This window comes from Sapajus apella, unplaced genomic scaffold (assembly GCF_009761245.1).
Source record: "Sapajus apella isolate SASKATOON/1434 unplaced genomic scaffold, GSC_monkey_1.0 scaffold35, whole genome shotgun sequence".
NCBI classification, from domain to species: domain Eukaryota; kingdom Metazoa; phylum Chordata; class Mammalia; order Primates; family Cebidae; genus Sapajus; species Sapajus apella.
Genome location: NW_022436975.1, coordinates 20,207,784 through 20,230,139, shown reverse-complemented (window position 1 = coordinate 20,230,139; position 22,356 = coordinate 20,207,784). Strand labels below are relative to the sequence as shown.

Genomic DNA, 22,356 nt, shown 5'->3' with positions numbered 1-22,356 from the left:
CTAAAGAGGGAAGGGAGGTAGGTGAATGTGATCCTCTCAAGATGCCTAGTCATTCTTATTTGGGGGAAAATGTATGCAAATAAATATCATGGAAAATTTTGGAGTGGGAAGAAACCACGAAAGGAAGAGCTAGAAGCATGGGTTGGAAGAAGGAAGTTGCAAGATGTATCCTAAAACTTTTCTTGAGCTCCCATTTTCCCTCCAACTGGTCTCTTCCTGAGTCATTGCTCAGTGGGCAGTTGTGAGGGGCATCTTGGAAAGCTGGCTATAGCTGGGTGCTGTAACATGCACCTGTAGTCCCAGATACTCAGGAGACTGAGACAGAACAATTGCTTGAGCTCAGGAGTTCCAGATCAGAGTGAGAAACATAGTGAGACCCCTGTCTCGAAGAAGAAGAAAAAGGAGGAAAAGGAGGAGAAGGAGGAGGAGGAGAAGGAGGAAGAGGAGGAGGAGGAGGAGAAAGAGGAGGAAGAAGGAGGAAGAAGAAGAAGAGGAAAAAGAAGAAGGAAAAGGGGGGAGGAGGAGAGGGGGAGGAGATGAAGGGGAAGAGGAAGAAGAAGGCAAATGGGAAGAAGAAAAGAAAGCTTGGCTCTATATCCTGGAGGTGGTTCTCCTCCTGTCCTGAGCCCATGGTCTTTGCTTGACTGTTTGTCCTTTTTTTTAATCCTATCTGGATATGGCAAAGGGAAAATCATGAAATGCAGACAGTGGTGAGCATGGGCATCACTTTTTGTCATGCAGACAATAGATTATAATCTAAAAAAGGTTATCCAGATAGTCAAAGGCCACATTCTTTCAAACATCCACAGAGTGGTTCAACTTTCCAAGGGCTGAATTAAAAATTTCTTAAAAGTGAAATTTGTTTTCTGCTTTCATTTATTTATTTGTTTTCCTGGCACCAAAACTGTGTGCTTTGCTATAAAGTTGGGATTTGGTGACTTGAGCCAACTTAAATTTTCGGTCTTGTGTTGAAGTATTTAGATCATGATGTCTTAAAAGCTTTTTAATAGACAACTCTGGACATCATTCATTCATTTAACAAACATTTGTTGAATGTTCCACATGTGCCAGGAGCTGCTATTGGTGCAGATAAGATGTGGTGTCTGCTTTCAAGAGAGTGCAAATAAGAAAGAGGGTCTATTTTTTCATGCAAATGCTTTTCCATATAAACTATGTTTCCAGAAAGGATTATCTTAATTTCAGAATTGAAAAATTACTAAATGTGAGGAAAAGACATTTATTAAATAGTCAGCTGAGCTTAAAGGAAAAAAAGGAAAATGTGGAATAAAGACTAGTTTCTTAATGGTAGGGGGTCTGGAGTCAGATTGCCTGGGTCCGTATCCAACCTTGGCCCCTGCAAATCTGTAACCTTGGCCAAGTCAGTCAAACTCTCAGAGCTTGCTTCCTTGCTTGTAAGATTGTGACCAAGAGAATTATATGTCACAGAAATGTTACATAATTAAATTAGATAATGTATATCTTACTTGCACATGGTAAGTGTGTATTTACTAAATATTAGCTGTTACTGTTACATATAATGTTATTAAGTAAAACCAACATCTTTCTCAGTCATTTTGTTATGTTCTTTAAGAGGATGTTTTTGTTTTTTGCTTTGTTAGGGACAGGGTCTCACTCTGTTGCCCAGGATGGGTTGTAGTGGACACAATCATAGCTCACTGCAGCCTGGAACTCCAGGGCTCACGTGATCCTCCTGCTTCAGCCTCTCAATTACCTGAGACTACAGGGGAGGTGTGAGTCACCGTGCTGGTAAGAATTTTGTTTTTTTTTTTTTTTTTTTTTTTTTTGAGACGGAGTCTCACTCATGTTACCCAGGCTGGAGTGCAATGGCGCGATCTCGGCTCACCGCAACCTCCGCCTCCCGGGTTCAGGCAATTCTCCTGCCTCAGCCTCCTGAGTAGCTGGGATTACAGGCACGCACCACCATGCCCAGCTGATTTTTTGTATTTTTAGTAGAGACGGGGTTTCACCATGTTGACCAGGATGGTCTCGATCTCTTGACCTCGTGATCCACCCGCCTCGGGCTCCCAAAGGGCTGGGATGACAGGCTTGAGCCACCGCGCCCGGCCAGAATGTTGTTTTTCTATAGCCAAACACAGTGTGAGCCCTAAAAGTTTTAGGTATGGTCATTAGGAGTATAAAAAGGCATTAGAATGCTAAGAAGGCATATTGGAATTGAAATCCTAAATTCCAGAACCAGTGTTCTTTCTGATAGTCTCTACTGGCATCCTTCTAAACTCTGCCATTTAGTAGCTGTGAACATTAATGGCACAAATAACCTTCACAGCCTGTTTCTTAATCTGTAGAATGGGTCCCACAATACCTGTCCTATCTACTTCATTGGAAACATTATGAAGATAAAATAAAGTTGGTGAAAACAATTTGCAATGAGTAGTATGATGTATAAATAAAAGTTATTAATAAGTCATCATTATGAGTTTTCCCTCAGCTATGGTACTGATTATTGATGACTGACTGGCAAAACGTATGGTTGTGATTTATAAATACAGTCTCCCTCGGTCTCCTTGAATAATTGATTCCAGAATCCCAATGTAGATACCAAAATAAGGGATGCTCATGTCCCTGATATATAATGACAGAATATTTGCACATAACCTACACACATCTTCATATACTTCCCATATACTTTAAATCCTCTCTAGGTTACTTATAATACCCAATACAAGGTAAGTGCTTTGTAACTATAATAGTTATACTGTATTTTAAAAATCTGTATTTTTTTAATTGTTGTACTTTTTTTTCCTGAAAAGTTTTTCTATCCAAGCTTGGTTTAATCCACTGATGTGGAACTGCAGCTATGAAGGCTGACTATGATTTAAGCGGAAATTACTTTCAGTTTACAGAAATAGATTACAGGTAGAAGACCTGGATTCTAGTTCTTCACTTTGCCTCTAATCAGCTGTTTATTCGTGCAAATTACTTAATTCTCCTGTACTTCCTTTTTTTTTTTTTTTTTTTTTTTTGAGACAGAGTCTCACTCTGTCACCCAGGCTGGAGTGCAGTGGCATGGTCTTGGCTCACTGCAACCTCTGCTTCCCAGGTTCAAGCAATTCTCCTGCCTCAGCCTCCTAAGTAGCTGGGACTACAGATGTGTGCCACCACACCTGGCTAATTTTTGTAGTTTTAGTAGAGAAGGATTTTCACTATGTTGGCCAGGCTGGTCTTGAACTCCTGACCTCGTGATCTGCCCACATCAACCTCCCAAAGTGCCAGGATTACAGGAGTAAGCCACTTTACCCAACTGTGCCTGTTCTTAAACAATTTGTATTTGAAAATAATTTTAAACTTATGGAAAAGTTGTAAGAGTCATAGAAAGAATACTTATATACCAGTTACCCATACTCATTTATAGTTAACAACTTGCCCCAATCCCTTGCCTTATCAATTTCATTCCCTCCCCCTTCACTTCTCTCTCTATATATACACACAAAGATTTTATATACATATATAATATATATTCCATATATATATTTCTCCCTTGAACTATTGAGAATAAACTGCACACATCATGATCTTATACCACTAAACATTAATATTTCAGTATATATCACCTAAGATGTGTCTCTGCTTCTAATTCTTTAAAATGGGCACAAGTGCTTAGTTACATGGCATGCTCCATAAGGTTGTCAAAATCAAATGAAATACTTAAAAACATGTTGAAAAGTATAAATTGTTACATAACTTTAAAGGTCGTATATTTCATAAACTATGGGGAAAATCAAATTATTTAAAATTCAAATTACAAATGGTGGCAGAGTGAAAACTAAGAGAGCCCATCATCTGTTTGCATAACAAGCCGATCATAGTGCCAAATTTGTCTCAGCGGTGAGAGCAAAAGAGACCGATGGCCTCATCCTCTGTGTCACCCTTTTTGGGTTGTATTCCTCCTGCAAGGACTTGCATCTTTTCTTGGTGCTCTTTCTCATTTCAACAGTTTGCCATTTTATGTGGTCTTTTTGGTGGAGGTTATGAGCATGTTTGAGGCAAGGTGATAGAAGCTGAAGAGCAGTTGCCACTCGATGGAAAATCAAGAATACAGCTGTTAAGAGTTTAGTAAGAGCTCAGCTTTATTTCTTCTGGCCTTTTTTTGAGTAGTGAAAATGGCACACTTTATTTTCATTAGAAACAACAACTGAGATACAAATAGGAAATAGGGAAGCGTTGTTTTATAGAAATGTTTAATGTATAGGCTTAGTTGAAAATAGCATGAACATAAAAAGGAAAGAGATCATGTCCTTTGCAGGGACGTGGATGGAACTGGAGGCCATTATCTTTAGCAAATGAACTCAGGAAGAGAAAACCAAACACTGCCTGTTCTCACTTATAAGTGGGAGCTGAATGATGAGAACACATGGACACAATGGTGGGGAACAACACACACTGAGGCCTGTCACAAGGTGGGCGGTTGGGAGGAGGGAAAGCATCAGGAAGAATAGCTAATGGAAGCTTGGCTTAACACCTGGGTGATGGGATGATCTGTGCAGCAATCCACCGTGGCACACATTTACCTTGTAACAAACCTGCACATGTACCCCTAATCTTAAAATAAGGGTTGGAAACTTAAGGAAAATAGCATGAACAAAGTACTCTTATGGATCAAAAAATAACTTCCGTAGAATCTCTTTTTCAACAGCATTCACTATTGTAAAGTTTAGCTATAAAAAAAGATAATTATTCTTGCACTTTATCTTCACATTCTCAACAGAATTCACACTTTCATAAGAAGTTGTAATACTGGTAAGCCTGATATTTTTACAATTCTAACCAGATTTGCAATCACATTTTCCAGTGGATTGAAATATGACCAATAACCTAAAAATATGAACAAATATGCTCTTTTTCCTATGACATATTTCTTTCATTGCTCTGAAATCATAATGGCTTTCTTGAGATACTTACAACAACTAAAAGGAAATCTAGAATATATGTTAAAAACAAAACTTTTTTAAAAAGTCAAAACCACACTTAGGATATTCCAAATTAATCTTTTTGAGTTATTACATTGTTTTTCCCAATAGTAAAAAATAAAAAATGGAAGTTATGACTAGGAAGTATATTTGTAATCCAGTAATGACTACCTTTAATTCCTTTACAAATAAATCAGCTTCAAATGTAAATTATACAGATGCATAATTGTATATACAGTCATGTAATTTATTAAGCTGTGAAGAATATTGCTCATATACTTGTCTTTGGAAAGTTCTAGTACCTGAGGAAATATTCAAGCATCGATTTTCCAGTAAGGTGACCTCAACTGTTCTAATGCAGTAGGTGTCCTTAATATTGACAAAATGTGGTATATTTGAAATCATTTGAAGTATTCGGCAGTGAAGTGGGAGCCAGAAGACATGCGTTCTAACACTTGTTACCTCACTAAGGTTTTTAGGCTTGGGCAAATGGCATGCTGTCCCTTAGATTCAGTTTTCTGGTGTACAGAAATGACATATCTGCTTTCCTTACCCAAATATTACAAGTTCCCGTGATTTAGTGCAAATGAAAATTGTTTTGAAGTTGTGATGGTTAATACTGTCATCATCAACAGTGGACAATGTATTCTTTAAGCATACGTTTAAAAAATGCTTTCACAAAGAAGTTTCTCTATGATAAAGCTGCATATTTTCACATGTCATCCATAGCAACAATGCTTGGTGATCTCCATTGGAACAGATTTTCCATAAGGAATTACATCTGAAAAAATAAAAAGCTTTTCCTTGTATTTGTTGCAGTCCCAATCATCCTTAATAATGCCTGATTACTCACGGTAGCCCTCAGCAAGAAAGTCCATGGTCAAATAGGGAGCTGGATTCGTCCCTTCTCCTTGTTGGATCCTGATGTAAAAAGGACACATGAACTCATTTTTGTCCCGGTAGAATTTACTGACTTGCACTTTTTAAAAAAGGATAAAGGCTGGGTGTAGAACTCTGCCTTTTAAGAATAAATTTTGTGATTTTAGGCAGGTCTCGCAACAAACCCGGTCCTATGTTTCTTCAGATGTAAAATGAGAGATTCTGCTTAGATGATTTCTAAGGTACGCCTCCAACATTCTGTGTTTCTATGATATCCTTTCCTGGAAAATCTACCGCATATTCTAAATTACTGAAGCAACAACAAATAAGATTCAGTAGTTTTGATAGTGTGCAATAATTTCTGCTTTCTTCTAAGTAATTTAAATCCTTTTACCTCAGTTGCTAATTGTCCTACAAATGAGAATGCCATTCCTAGACAAAATTTTTACAACCCATTCCCACTGCAGAAAAAAGCCAAAAACCCAGTATGATTTATTGTGAAATTAACAGGGTATTTTAATTTATGCTATGCAGCACATAGTGGACAGGCCTATATTTCTAGCACTATCCATGAAAATCTGGTCTAACTGTAATTTTACTAGTCCTTGAAAACAGAATTGTCACAATCTCCCCAGTTCAGCTCTCAAGACAAATTAATTGATAACATAGAATCCTGAGTGGTTGGCATGTGAGTGACACCCAGCTATACAATTTCACATCTAATCAAGGAAGATGGGAATTCTAGTTGGCCTATTATCTATTTGAATCCGTTTCTGGATGGAATCCAGCTGGCGCAAATGCAGCCCTGGAGAGTGATGTGGACAGAAGATGGGAACAAAAAATCTGAGCCAGAGAATCAGTGCCTGAGATAGTGCCTTCCACATTGTCACAAGAATGCCCGGGGTAGTTGTGAATGTGCTGCTGATTCGTTTCCTAAAATTCTCAATGACTAAAACATAATGTTCTATCCCAGTAGTCCTTGGTCATTCTAACTGTGAACGTGTAATGAAGGCCTTTAGGATGTACTGGCTCTGCCACCTTGAAGCTATGCTTGATAGAAGCAGAGGCTTAAAACTCAATTGTCTTAATGTTTCTAATCATATAAGAGAGAGAAAGCAATTTAAAAAAACGATGAGAATAAGAATAAATGCAAAATTGTACATAATTAAGAGCTAAAATTACATGACAAGATTTTAAGTGGAAAGAGAGCACAGATGAGAGAGAGATTATTGATGGTTGGAAGAATTAGGAAAAAAAAGTGCCTCATGGAGGTAATGAGGCTTGAGTCTTCTTTTCAAGGATGGGTGGAATTTGGACATGCAGAACCGTGATGGGAGGTAGTCCTAGCCCAGAAAACAGTGTGATCACGTGCTTTGTAGCAGAAGTAAAGATGTAAATTCAGGACATGTTGAACCACTTTAGGAAAGAGCAGAAAGTACAGAGGGGGAGTGGGATGGTTATAGTGGAAAAGATCATGAAGGTTCTTAATTGCTGGTCCTTTATTTAGACTAGATGCTGCAGAAAATTGGGAGACAGCTGTTTTAGAGTAGTGGAATGATATGATGAAACAGTGTAGAAACAAGATGAGTTTAACAGGAGTAGGTAAAACGAGTGGACATAAGAAGGAGATAAAGTACAGAGCTCAATTTAGATGCAGAACCGGATTGAAGTCCTTCCTCTTTCCTCCAACCATTCTTTTTAGTTTCAAGGACACTGCTTAGGCTGTGTGTGGTGGCTTACACCTGTAATCCCCGCACTTTGGAAGGCTGAGGCAGGAAGTTTGCTTTAGCCCAGGGGTTTGAGACCAGTTGGGCAACATAGGGAGACCTCATCTCTACAGAAAATAAGAAAAAGAGTTACCCAGGTTTGGTATGTGCTTGCGGTCCCAGCTACTTGGGAGGCTGAGGTGGGAGGATCACTTAAGCCCAGGAGGTCAAGAATGCAGTGAGCCGTGATAACACCACTGCACCCCGCCTGAGTGACAGAGCAGGGCCCTTTTGCCAAGAAACAACAAAGGAGAATGCTTCATTTATTTAAGCTTGTCATAAAGGAGGAGCAGAGTTTGCCAGTAAAGAAGGAGAATAATGTCATCTAGGTAAAGGGAATGGCAGAATGCAGGCAAAGAGATGATGGCATGCTCCTGAAAAGTTAACTAATTTGCTCAAAATCACACTATTTATAATAGTAGCCAAGTTCTGGAATCCAGATTTCTAAAGTCTTTCCACTGTACCACCCTACTTCTTTTTCCTAGCCCAACACTGCTGTCATTATTCAGCAACTTTTATTTCATTGCTAATTGTGTGTTTGTTTTTTCAGACTTGACTAGTTATCAAGGAAATAATAAAATATACATTTTAATTTTATTTGCCCAGCATGAAATATGAGGAAGTCAAGTGGGGTATTCTTTTTCTTTTTTTTTTTTTTTGAGACCGAGTCTCATGCTGTCACCCAGGCTGGAGTACAGTGGTGCAATCTCTGCTCACTGAAACCTCCACCTCCTGGGTTCAAGTGACTCTTCTGTCTCAGCCTCCTGAGAAGCTGGAACTAAAGGTACACACCACCATGCCTGGCTAATTTTTTTATTTTTAGTAGAGATGGGGTTTCACCATATTGGCCAGGCTGGTCTTGACCTCCTGACCTCATGATCTGCCCGCCTCGGCCTCCCAAAGTGCTGGGATTACAGGCATGAGCCACCGTGCCCAGCCCAAGTGGGGTATTCTAAGCTTCCAAAGGGGTTATGACAATGGTAGAAGCAATTGTAGAAACACCTCTAATTCCACTTCTTAGACTACTGTAGTGGTCGACCAAAATGTTAGATCAATAGACAGCTATTTTTGTAGAAGAATGGCTAATGAGAATATCAGTTGCTATACATGAAGTTTTTTGCATAGCTTATTTTTTCCTCTGTTTTCTGTCCTGATTTTTATTTGACATAAGAGGTTTAGTGACTTTTGACATGAAAGGCAGAGGGACTCTTAGGACAGAACATGTTTTGACTGCACTGATTTTTTTTTTTTTCTGACTTCTCCATTTATTCACTTTTCTTTCCTTAGAAGCACCAAACTTCTCCAATTCCAGAAGTCTTTGTGCCTTCAAGACAGATCTAATAGTGTAACATATAGGAGTAGAATCTTGCATTTAAATCTGAATTTAGACAATTCAAAATTAAGAAATTTGGAAATATCAGCTCATGTTTCAGTCCCTAAACTCTGTTAGGCCCATTGACCTAAGCGGGTACTAGATGAAGAGACCAGTTTTAAGCTTGGCAGCTAAGCTCAACTTTCGTGCCTGCTGCAGATGATGTTTATTGATCTAACCATGGCACTCGTGTGTTATTCTTTTCCCTCTGGTTCGTCGCACTGGATGTCTCAACAATTCAGTTGCTAGCCATTAATGGCTTCCAAATATAAACTGGCTCATGTCAATTAGTCCCTCATGTCTGGCAACCCTGAGTGAGAAATAGATTACAGGTGCTGATACTTAGGCTGGTGCTTCTCCCACAGGAACCAGGAAATATGGTTCAGAAAACTCAGTTGGGTAAAATAGAACAGGCCAAAGTCTTCATTAAAAACTTGAATGGAACCCAAGTCACTTTTGAGGAAGCAAAATGCTGTCAAGTCTCCACGGTCAATGCTATTCCCACAAATTTTCAGTACCAGGGTTACATTTCAATTCCAGGTCTTGCTGACTCAAACTCTGTATTCTTTCAATCATGCTGCCTCCAACATATAATGCAAGAGTTTGAAATGGCAAACACAGTCTTCTACTTCTAAAAAACCTATACTTAATCCTAAAAACAGCCCATCGATTTAGTAGGAAGACTTGACTAAAGAATGGCCCTCTTCTTTTGAGGAGGAAATGGTTGAAACAAAAAAGACAAAACAAGAGAGGATAGAAAGAAAAGCAGGGGAATGGGGAAACCTTTCCCAAATCATAACATTAAGGATGATTTGTCTTTGTAGTGAGGAAAGGAACGTGTATTGCATTTGGAAATAAGTCGTTGGTACATTCTGTGAGAGGATGCCAATCAGCCCCCTCCAAGGTAGAATATGAAGGTTTATAGGCACAGGGAACTTAAATATTTCACCTCTTCTTGCCTCTAGACTTTTAAAATTTCATGTTCCTCTCCACTAGCATTCTTTTAGTAAAAAGAAGGGAATTATAAGAGTTATGCATATGTAGAGTGTTCTGACTTGAATATCCCTAACTTCCCCAAAATTTTAGAAACGTTGGCTTGTTACCTGGCCAACCATTTCTTAATATGAGAAAAGATCCATTTTATCTAAGGAGGAATATGTCGTATAAAAGTCATAGTTGTGTATTCTAATGCCCACCAATGATCAGAAAATTACATTTTATTTGCTTAAATTATATTATTAAACATTGAGTGCTCTCTTTGGCAGCACAATATTATTAAACATTGATATACACATATATTTACCTATGTTTGCATTATAAAGTTATATCGAGTGTAGTCTGTTTACAGATAACGGATAAACATTTTTTCCGTAATAAGCATTGTCACTTTGGAAATCTATTGTGTCGCTGAATGAAATTCCACTTTCAGTAGCTTTAAGTTCAGTCACCCTTTCCCTGTGTCCTGGGCCTGATACCTCAGTAGTTCCCTCTCTTTTGTCCTCTGTTTGACTAATCACCAAGTTGTGTTATTGTTATTATTTCTTCACAATGTTTCTTACACCCATCCTTTCCTCATTCTCACTGCTTCAATGAGAATAGACAATATTTTTTAAACTTATTTGGACTTCGGGGACCAATTGTCTTGTTATCCCCCTCTCTCTTTCTCTCTCTGTCTCTACTCACTCACTGTCATTCTCATTTTTTCTTAATCTCCTCATTTTTTAAAAACCTGCTTAAACTTCGTAAGGCATCTGTTTAGCTACCAAGTCCAACCTTTCTACCTGATGTGTCAGGACACTCTAGGATCTGACCTGACTTAGCTATGACATGAAATGCTTATTATAGCAAGGCACAGAGCAGAGGCAAGAGAGGATCACGATGTTTCCTCTCCTCTTCCTTTCCCTTTTTTCTCTTCTTTGCCTCTATATCCTCTTTTCCTCCCTCTTCCTTTTTCTTTCCTCCTTCTCTTCTTTGCCAAGTGGCCCCCTTCATTGTATCTCCAAATTGTGTCATAAAGATCATCAGAGTAAAAAGTGCTATTTTTATGTAAAAAGGACATACCCAGTTTATTACTAAGCCTCAGCTCAACCCATTTCTTTTGCCATCTTGGAACAAAAATGCAGCTTTTGTGTTTTGTGTTTGTGCAACTTCTCTGTTCTGCCTTCTGTGTTTAGCATCTTATTTTATTATCTCATTTAATCTTTATAACAACCTTTTGCGATAAACATGGCTCCATTTGATAGAGCAGGAAACTGAGTCAAAGTAAAATAAAGAGATTTAATCTGTTTGATATGGGGGTCCATACCATAAATCTCCTTTACTAAATTTAAATATCACATATGAAAAAGAATGTAATAATACATGTAAAGCCTCTAGACTTCTTTTTTTTTTTTTCTTTTTTCAGACAGAGTCTCACTGTGTCACCAGCCTGGATTGCAGTGGTGTGATCTCAGCTCACTGCAATCTCCGCCTTCTGGGTTCAAGCAATTCTCCTGCCTCAGCCTCCCAAGTATCTGGGACTATAGACACGTACCACCACACCAAGCTACTTTTCATATTTTAAAGTGGAGATGAGGTTTTACCATGTTGGCCAGGATGGTTTCGATCTCCTGACCTTGTGAAAACTTTCTTTTCTTTTACCAGTGTCAAGTTCTCAAAAGAGAAAAGGAGAACATGATTTGCAGGGGCCTCTCTTTTCTGGGATGCACTTTTTATAAGATGAAAGCTGGCTTCAAGAATTTCTAGATGCATGGTAAAGCATGTCTGTTTACAGGAACATTCTATTCAGGAGAAGACTGATTATTGGCAGATGAAGGTCAAGGGTGAAACTTTAAATTGGCAGGAAGTCTATTCAGAGCACATGTTATATTATAGAAAGGTGATTGGGGTGCAAAGCCATATTTGTGATAGCAGTTTGAAGCTAATATCTACAGGTGGACACTTCTAAAGTAATTACCAATAAATGCTTACTCTGAATGCAATTAGTCTTTTCCCACCATAATTCTAGTATGGCTAATATCTTTCAATCATTAAACCTTTAGCGTTACCTTAAAATAACATAGCAGATGTTGCTGTAACACCATACTACAAAAGTGGATAGTAAACAACTCTTTGAATTTCAGATTTCCATTTTGGTTTTTAAGAATCGGGCCGGGCGCGGTGGCTCAAGTCTGTAATCCCAGCACTTTGGGAGGCCGAGGCGGGTGGATCACGAGGTCAAGAGATTGAGACCATCCTGGTCAACATGGTGAAACCCCGTCTCTACTAAAAATACAAAAAATTAGCTGGGCATGGTGGCGCATGCCTGTAATCCCAGCTACTCAGGAGGCTGAGGCAGGAGAATTGCCTGAACCCAGGAGGCGGAGGTTGCGGTGAGCCGAGATCGCACCATTGCACTCCAGTGTGGGTAAAAAAGAAAAAACCCCCTTCAAAAAAACTTGAACAACATCCGGTTGAACAAAAAAAAGAATGTGCTCAGTGTGCTAATATTGATCAGAAGAATGCGAAGACACTTAGATTGAATAATCTTTGGGCCTGTGTCATTAAAGAAATACAAGGAGATTTTCCTGAGTTCTTGAAACAAACCTGTTTCAGATCTTCTTTGTATTCTATGAATGGAAAAAGTTGCATGTATTAGTAACCTTATTTACAAATTGGAAAGATCATAAGACAAAATAAAAAATTAGTTCAGAGTTTCCATTAATTCTAGCAACAGAACTAGTATCTGGCTACAGCGGTTTGTAACTCAGCTGAAGATTTGGTCAATGCCGACAAAAGAATAGAGCAAAAATAAGAAGAACTAGAGTAAAGCTACATGACAGTAGATGAAAATCCACATCAGAGTCCATTGCTTAAGAGCAGACAGTTCAATTGTTATCGTTTTAGAATGTGATTGGGTATATAATAAGACAAATCCCTATCTTACATGGATACTGTTTTGTGAAAATGTCTAGGCTTGCTCATGAATTTATTGTCCATCCAGCTTAGAATCTTTTTTGTTTATATGATACAAGAGCCATCTGGGCTCTTGCCAGTTCCCAAACTCCACTCCTATCACCAACCTTCTATTTATTTTAGAATTTGATTAGTATGACCTGAAATTTATAGATTTATTTTGAGAGACTCTACCTTTTACAATTAAAACTTTTGATTGAGAAACACAATGTGTCTGTTCGTTTATTCAGCACAGAGGTTTAATATCAACCTCCCCCACAACAATTAAACAGTGGCATGTCCAAGTCCCTTAGATTCACATTTTATAAAATGTAGACATAGTTCCCTATGGGTTTGTACTTGTGTAGTAAGCAAAAGCAAAAACAAAACAGTGTAAGAAAAATTTTACCTTTGGAGGTAAAGTGAAGAGCTACATTAAAAAAAAATTAAAAATGGTTTAGGGTCAGTGTGGTTGCTCACAGCTGTAATACCAGCACTTTGGGAGGCTGAGGCAGGAGGATCACTTGAGGCTAGGAGCTTGAGACCAGCCTGGGCAACATAGTGAGACCCAGTCTCTAAAAAATAAAGATAAAAAGTAGCTGGGCATGGTGGTGCGTGTCGGTAGTCCTAGCTACTCAGAAAGCTGAGGCAGGAGAATCACTTGAGCCCAGAAGATGGAGGCTGTGGTGAGCTATGATATTGCAATTGTTCTCCAGCCTGGATGGCAGAGTGAGACATTGTCTCAAAAAATTAAATTAAATTAAAATTTAAAAAGTTTAATACACTATTGTGCAGGAATACATGGATCATATATTTAGCGAGCAAAGAAGACTAGCTTAGCTGCTGCAGCTGAAGATGATGTCAAAAAATAATTGTCGCCGGGCGCGGTGGCTCAAGCCTGTAATCCCAGCACTGTGGGAGGCCGAGGCGGGTGGATCACGAGGTCAAGAGATCGAGACCATCCTGGTCAACATGGTGAAACCCCGTCTCTACTAAAACTCCAAAAAATTAGCTGGGCATGGTGGTGCGTGCCTGTAATCCCAGCGACTCAGGAGGCTGGGGCAGGAGAATTGCCTGAACCCGGGAGGCGGAGGTTGCGGTGAGCCGAGATCGCGCCATTGCACTCCAGCCTGGGCAACAAGAGCGAAACTCCGTCTCAAAAAAAAAAAAAAAAAAAAAAATAATTGTCAAAGCCTCTATTTGAAAATTTGATAGATATGTTTGCTAGAAGAGGGAGGGATCTCCAGAAATACCGCCTTGCCCATCATCCTAGGCAGTTGCAGTTTCTTCCCTCTCCCTGGCTGAGGGCAGGTGCAGGCCAGATGATCAGAAAGCTGGCATTGAATATCCCATGTCTAAGGACGTTATTTGCTAAGTTGCACCTAGTGCCTTGTTAGAGAATTTCGCAGTCAGCTGCCCTTCCAGGGAAAAGGCACAAATAGAAGGTTCAGTGTTTGATGATGGGTGCAGAGTTTGGGAACGGTAAGGGGATCAAGCTAATTGCTTTCAGCTTTTTTGTTAAATTTGGTTTGGAGGTAAAGTCTAAATGGTATCTTGCTTTATCAATTACTTCTGGAAGCCCGATCTGACTCTCTAAAGTGTTTTGCCGAGTTATTATTAACATTTCTTTCTAGATGGTGAGCGAGGAGGAAAGAAGGGAAGCAGATGACCCTTAGTGAATCCACATCCCTGCTGGGGTCCACAGATAGGGTCCTTTGTTCCCCAACAGCACGGCGGCCCAGGGCCTGCTCTTTATTATCCTTGGTGCAGAACCCAGGGCTTCACTCCTCCCTCAACGTGTATTTAACTGTCACTACTGTCCCCTACAGAGCCATTAGCTCTGTTGCTCCAAATCCCTAAATGCCAAGAGCACCTCCCTCCTTCTCTCTCTTTCTCTCACTCTCTCTCCCTTGCTCTCTCTGTCTTTTCCTTATTCCCCTGCCTTTGGTGGCAGAAGAAAATGCTTAAGGAAGACATAACATAAATACATAGGATTAATGACTGACATAGCTGAATGATTATCATTCTTGTATCCTAGGTCTGAATCTATGTATGCACCAATCAACCTTCTCTCACTTCCATTTATTGAACATACAATACTGGATATGCACTGAGCTAGATGATTTATGTGTTTTCTTTACATTTCCAAGATAAGTACTCCTATCTCTATTTTATAAAGGAGGGAGCTGAAACTCAGAATGAGTCAGTTTCCTATCCAAGGCCACATAGCCAGAGAGATGGTCCCTGGATTAGAGCACAGGTATGTTTGAACGCAGAGCCTGTACTCTCCTGCTACAAAGTCACATTTGAGATTTTGTGATAGAGCAACAGCCAATACATATCATTTCTACCATAGTTAAAGCTGAATTTGATGGAGATTTTTCATATAGTGCTTAAGCTTAATCTGGGACAATTATTTCACTTTCTGCCTTAGGGGCATTTTCAGTAAGGTTCCCCAAAATAAAACCTACCAAGTCTCTCTCTCTCTCTCTTTTTTTTTTTTTGTTTCCTGTCCTGGGTGGGAAGGAAGCTACTGGAGCCATTTAATGGCTCTAAAGTGGAGTAACTAGAGAGGAAAGTGTCTTGGGTGTTCGAATATCGTGTTGAGTTAGTAAGCACACTTATTAGGGTCTTCTGTAGGTCACTAAAGTGGACCAGGCCAGTCCCTGTCGCCCTTCCTGAGAAGTCAAGGAATAAACAAACAAACTATAAAGCAGAATAAAAAGTAAAGCAGTTGTTTTAAGTGCAATCCGTAGATAACCAACGGTCAACATAAAGGGAAGAAAAGTATTGCTGGAAGACGTAGCAGTCAGGGAGGCTTCTCAAAGGAAGCACTTAAGCTGAAACTTTGAAGGCTGAATATATAGAGGTGATGGGGATGAACTGGGTGGGGTATTCTACACACAGGCTTATGAATGTAGACGTAGAAGGAATTGTGCACATGATGACAAACTCTCATTTTAAAGACAAGATAGAGAACTAGAGTGGTTAGGGCTGAAAGCAAAGACTAGCAAGTGGAGGCGCTGTGCTGGCTGCGTTAGCTGGAAGGAAGGGTAGGCTTCTGAGGTGGTGGGGACCTGGTGGGGAGATACAGTCGGAAAGTTCGGGCCAAATAACAGAAGGCCAGCACATTAGAATAGAACTGAACTTCATTTTGTGGGTAGTGAGGGTCCACGTGGTAATTATCAGACTAGAAATGCTTTGATGAAAGTGGCGTTTTAGGAAGCTAAGTCTGCAGTAGCAGACAGAAGAGGGAAATGGAGGCAAGTGGAGCATTTAGGAGGCTGTTGCAGTGACCCATATGTGAGACGATCGTTGTCCTGGGATGGTAGCTGTGGGCCACGTGTAGGAGACATTTTAAAGGAAGGACTCACAGAATTTGATGACAGATTGGCTATGGGGTAGAGGGGGAAAAAAGGCTAACAGGTGAATTCCCCACCTCCCCAGGATATTAAGATAGATTAAAAAATATTTTAAATAGGAAACATATTTCAGGACAAATTTTTTCCATAAAATATCTCCTTTCAAAATTTTTTTCATGGATCTAACCTAAATAAAAGGTAAATTTATCACATGAACATAGACCTAATTTCATATGAGCCTCTTTCTCCCCAAAATCAATAATGATAAAAAGTAATTGTCTATTTAGAGTCTGCTTTAAAAAATTTTAATCCCCTTAAATTTACTTCATGCTCTCCATGCAAAAATATTGCACAGGGAGAAAAAAAACAGATGTCCTGCACTGACCCTTTGGTTGGCCCCATCCATGTGGTGACGGTTGGGGAAATCTCAATTCTATATATAGCTCAGTATCAGAAATCCTGCTTTATGAATTTTTTTTTTTTTTTGAGACAGAATTTCACTCTTGTTACCCAGGCTGGAGTGCAATGACGTGATCTTGGCTCAGTGCAACCTCCACCTCCCAGGTTCAAGAGAGTCTCCTGCCTCAGACTCCTCAGTAGCTGGATTACAGGTGCCTGACACCATGCCTGGCTAATTTCTGTATTTTTAGTAGAGATGGGGTTTTACCATGTTAGCCAGGCTGGACTTGAACTCCTGACCTCAGGTGATCCACGTGCCTCAGCCTCCCAAAGTGCTGGGATTACAGGTGTGAGCCACTGCTCCCAGCCCTAGGATTTTTAAAGAATAAACCCATTTTCAATATAAAACACAGAAGAACCAAACTCTAACTCTTCTAATATGGTTACATAATTAGGAAAGGAAATAGGAAATGTCCCACTTGCCACTTGTTCTACCAGCATGATGGAAATGGCTACAACAACCTGCATGAAGTTGCTTACATTTTCTTAGAAGGAAAACAGAATAGAACCCTTCTAGTTTCCTGATGGAGGCTCCTGCTCATAACCTCCCATGGGTTCAGTCAATTCCTGGACTAATGTATTTTGGTATTGCACACCACCATTAAAATGAATTTTAGAACTTTCACAAATCAAGCTTTCAGATCACTTTTCACCTCTAAGATTTGTCACCTTAGTGCATACTGAGATAGGATGCACCAACAGTGCACATTTCAGATCTCCTCAACCTCCGTTATTTTTCCCTTCTCTGGGAGGGATATCCTGTGCGCTCAAACAGTTTCACAGCTGGTAGAATGCTGATGGGAACTTCATGTGTGTTACCAGCACAAGTGCTGTCAGGAAGAAACCAAATGTCAAACAGGTATATAGAAGTCACCATAAATATGTCTCTGCATGTTTCCCATCTGGGAAAATAGATTTCAATTTTGACAAGAAGCTGGGATTGCCCTGTGGGCACTGTGTTTTAAGCAACTCCTTTCAATTCACTAAGTAACTTCATTACCCTGTTAGGGGGACAAAAACATGACTGCTGTTTCAAGGTGTGAATTTATTATCTCTTCACACTTCCTTTCTTGTTTCTATACTGTCTAATCCTGTGTACGATTGTTTGGGGGCAATTGTCCCATATTGTCAAAATCCTGTCCAGCAGCCCTGTGATCAGTCTGAGCATTGATGTATGCTGGTGGGACACTCACTGCTAAACAGCACCTTGCCTGTGTTAGAGGCCACCGCGCGTATCTCAGGGAGGAAAATCTGATCTGTGAGGAGGAACTTGACTTTCTCCTGAAATATTTCTGTGGTAGTGAAAATGGCATTAGTGGCTGGCATCACTCATGCTATATGCTGTACATGTAGTTCTAATCCTGATATGACACGAGGTGTTAGTTTGCATTTCCGTCTTTATTTTTTTAAATCCCAGTTCCATTGTAAAGCCAAAATGGAATGACTGGAATTCCAAAAGACTTCAGCTTATGAACTTGGTTTTATTTTGGTTATGTAATATTGGGAATCAGATAATAGTCAGAATAACTGCCTGGGTGTTAATGAGGATAATTTCTCATTGAAGGAGAAGTTTGAGAGTATAACTGGTGAATATTCTGAATAAAAATTAAAGGACATATTAAAATATTGTTTTGACCTTAACTTTTTTAAAAAAAGGATTTTCAAAAAGTTAACTGCATGGTTGCAAAAATATATATAATGCAACCTGAAACATAATTTTACAGACATCTTTATGCACTTGAATACTAAAATCACAAAGCACTGGCCATAAATCCTGTTATTCAACCTACTAAACAGCTCTTATTTCAGAAGAGCTTATATATAATATTATTCACAGAATCTCTCACCTGCAAAGGGTGAGGATAATGCTGGCTTTCTCTGCCAAATGTGAAAGTCCAGTAGGAGCCAGAATCTCTGCACACCACAGGTGTACGAACGTTGCAGTCGGAGAGGGTAGCAGAAGTCTCATTGGCTCACCTATCTTGTTAGAAAATTTGGAAAATAAAAAATTTTGTGTTTTGATTCCTGTGAAAATAGAGCCTGAATTTGAAAGGCCTTTTTTAATACCACAGATTAAACATAGCACATAAACTCCCTTGTTATATTTATAAATAGTTCAATTCAGTTTTCGTGGGTGCTTTTGGCAGGGCCGTTACGGCTAATCACATATATGATGACAACTCATTTTATGTTGCCCAGGCACCAGATGACAATTAATTTCCAATGACCACTTTATAATTAAATCCTTTTTGTTTGTCTGTTTATAACTAAACCTGAAAATCTATTTACATTTAATTAACACTTCAGTTAGCCAGTCTAAAACCTATAAATGTAGTGACTCTTAATGATCCATTACAGAGATGCTACTTTAGTTTTCCTTGACTTGTAAAACTTTCACAAACAGATCTGCAAATGAATTACCTCCATCTGCTTTCCCTGCAGCTGCAAGAGGGCTATGCTAAAGAACGTTTTCCTCCTTCCTCCTTCTCTGCTTTTCTTCCAGCTCTAAACATTTTTGTTTTCAAGCCTACCTAGCTGCTCTTCAGAGGGTAGCCCCTTCTCTTAAGGAGTTTCCGAACTTTAGAGTCAATCTCCAAAAATGTTTAAAACACCCTTTGCTGTCATAAATCAGACATAATCTACCTTGCACAAATCGGTGAAGAAAGCATTTCCATCTCTGCCAGCAACTCAGTAACAGACCCTTCAAAGAAAGAATCTTTATAAATTGAGCAGTAAAATGCAACAGTTTGAAAGTGAATTTTAATTTCTAAAGCTGAAATAAAACCTTTCTCAGCCTTATCTACCCTCTACAAGTAATTTATAGCTCCTGTTTTGAGTATACAACAGGGATATGAAAGGGTACAAACGCGGCTCCCAAAGATATTTTCTTAGCTACACCTTCAAAAGCAAGGCATGAGGAGTGTTAGTTCTACAAAGACAGCCAAGCATCAAGCTATGCTCACTGTCATCTGTCAGCCGTACAATAGCAGCATTGATAGGACAGCAACAACTGGCTTTGACAAGTGTGCCGTGCTAGCATTCCATTCAAAACTGTGCTAAAAGAGAGAGAGGGAGAGAAGCATTCAATGTCTTTTACTTTACCTGAAAAAAAAAACTGCTTTTCTTGTGGCTGCTGAAAATGAATTCCTCCTTTTCCTCCAAAGGCAAAGTAGTTCTATTGCCTGCGACTCTCACTTGGAGAAGACCACACAGCTCCAGCAAGGCAGCCTTCCTTCTCTTAATCCCCACTTGAATGTGATGACACACACTAACCCCAACCATCTGTTGAAACACGTCCTCAAGCACTCAGCACAGTGGTGTGTCAAGACAGGCTGCCCAATCCAATTGCTGGGGCTGGGTGTCTCTTACGGATTGGAGGCTGAGGGCAGGGCTGAAACTGGAGGTCTGAGAACTCCCAGTCAAGTAACCTGAGATTTTCGGAGAGAAAGGACTGCTATAAAAAGAGGAGAAGTGGGAGGTGCTACAGAGAAGGTGGAGGGAATGAATTATTCTGATGGCCAGTTGTGCGTTACTTTTCACAACTCCTCGTGCTCCCCCTGTGATGATGGGGACCCTCAGTAGGAGGCACAGAAACCCTAAAAATCTTTTACTGCCAATCTGTGCAAGGGCATTTCTTCTCAGCAAAACATTTTCCCTTCCATAGGAGATAAAATGTTCATCTTGACTTGCTGATAAAGGGTTAATGTAGGAGTAGTTTGCACTGAAATGTGACATCTACATTTTGAAATCTAAACTCCTACCTTCCTTTGATTAGATTGTGGCTGCCTCCAACATTCCTGGCAGGGAGGGGATGGGGGCGCAGCTAAGAGCAGAAACTTCTCTATTCCCACACACAGCTCTTCACTGTTTGCTACAGGCTGAACTTCAGAAATACTCAATGAAAATCATTTTCATTTCTACGCATGTAAAATAGCAGGAGCTCCCATAGATAAAGGTGGCTTTTTAAATCACTTGCTGCTTTCACAGACATCTCTTTGTAAAAGCAATTTGGTACCACAGGACTGCACTCTGTCATTGATTATTTTTATTGGCTTCTAGTTAATTGCACTTATAATGTCCTTATAGCTCAAATAGCTCATTAACAATTTTGCTTTGAAATGTTTTCAATTTTTGGTCATTTCAATACCTCCTTCTTATGTGCATTTCTTTTTTTTTTTTGGTTTTCTGAACTGTTTTATAAAACTAAGTACTTTGATAGCAGTCTGAATCAGAAAATGGCTATACTTGTTACAGTTCTTTAAGATGATACCTGGAAATCAATTAATTGCCACAAATCTCGCAATTTCAAAAATTCCATCAGACTTCTAAGGAATTTTGGTAATCTGAAAGAGAAAATAGGAATTTTAAATGTTATCAACTCCTTGACAGTGTCTATGGGAAGCCAACATTTTAAATATTGTACCTTCTGAATTTCTTTGAACTGGGAGGGGGATTGCTTAAACACACACGCGCACACACACACACACACTCTCTCTCTCTCTCTCTCTTAAACTTATCTAAAGCCTTAAAACTTAGACTATAAAATAATTATCTAATACTTGGAGTGCCAGTATTACAAAGAGGATTATTCCAGTTTCTAGCAACTTTGACTTGACTGGCTTGTATTTTTTTCAGAAATTCTTGTGTGGAATTATATTAAGATACTTAAAAATTATTCCTGGTGCAATTTTCTGAAGCACAAAATTAGAAAACTAATTTTTCTACAGTGCATTTTTTTCTTGTAACTGGGTTATGAGGAAGAAGGAGGAAAAAAAACAAGAATCAGAAGTTAGAGTCCTGATTCATTTGCTCAATTTCTTCTCAGAAGTGATTATGAGGTGTCTGGTCATAATATATTGTGTATTCACTAAACTACTCCTAATCAGCTAAGTCCAGATACATAATCAACACAAACATTTTCAACAATGGCAAGTGGCACAACAGGGCTCAAACTTCCCTTGGGCATCATAAAATTTTTAATAGTGCCAATTATTGTAAGGTTTTTTTTTCCTGTTTTGACGGGAGGGGGGGTTAATCCAACCAGACCCATGTCTGGAAATCTGGATTACCTCAACTGCATAGATTTTGAAGACCCCAGGGACAGTATTAAGGTAGTTTGCATTCTCTTAAACTGTAAATTGTGTTACAAAAGTAAAACCTAAGAAACTGTAAAGATGTCAAATCAAGAACCTTTATCAACGCTGTGCTTGTAACACACCGTCTAGCAGGCATTCCCAAATGGGCCTGGTTCTGACCTACATTATTTTTTAAAGTGCTTTTTAACATGGACATTTTATTCTATTATTAATTGTAGACCTTTTCCTTAAATCCCAGTCAGTGCTTCTCTTTTATTAATAACTTCAGCTATTTACACGATTTAATGCTTGCTTTAAAATAAAAAAATACAAGGATGCAATTGATGTGGCTGTTCGCTATAATCTTAATACTTGCTTCTACAGTAGTAGTAAATGCTACCTTTGGAAAGTATTGTAGGACCGAGTCTACAAAGTCACACTTTTCGTTGTTGTTCTGAAATGCTTTTGTCAGGGAAAATCAACTCAAACAAAAACCTGAAGCTGGTGCTGCAGGATAAGGTCCCAGCTCCCCTTCTCCCTGTAGCCTGCTTTTGTGCTCAGCGG

The 22,356-nt window shown here is 39.3% G+C and overlaps 1 protein-coding gene across 2 annotated transcripts in view; it reads right to left on the bottom strand.

The window, feature by feature from the left end:
• Nucleotides 1–20,147, bottom strand: part of SULF1 (sulfatase 1) — a 191,370-nt gene extending 171,223 nt beyond the window's left edge. Inside the window, exon 1 of one of the 2 annotated variants that reach the window (XM_032296296.1) lies at nt 19,820–20,147. The gene's annotated coding sequence lies outside the window, so the exon portion shown is untranslated. The remainder of the gene's footprint in view (nt 1–19,819) is intronic. The other variant, XM_032296293.1, reaches the window with a different exon arrangement.
• Between the last annotated feature and the right edge of the window lie 2,209 nt (nt 20,148–22,356).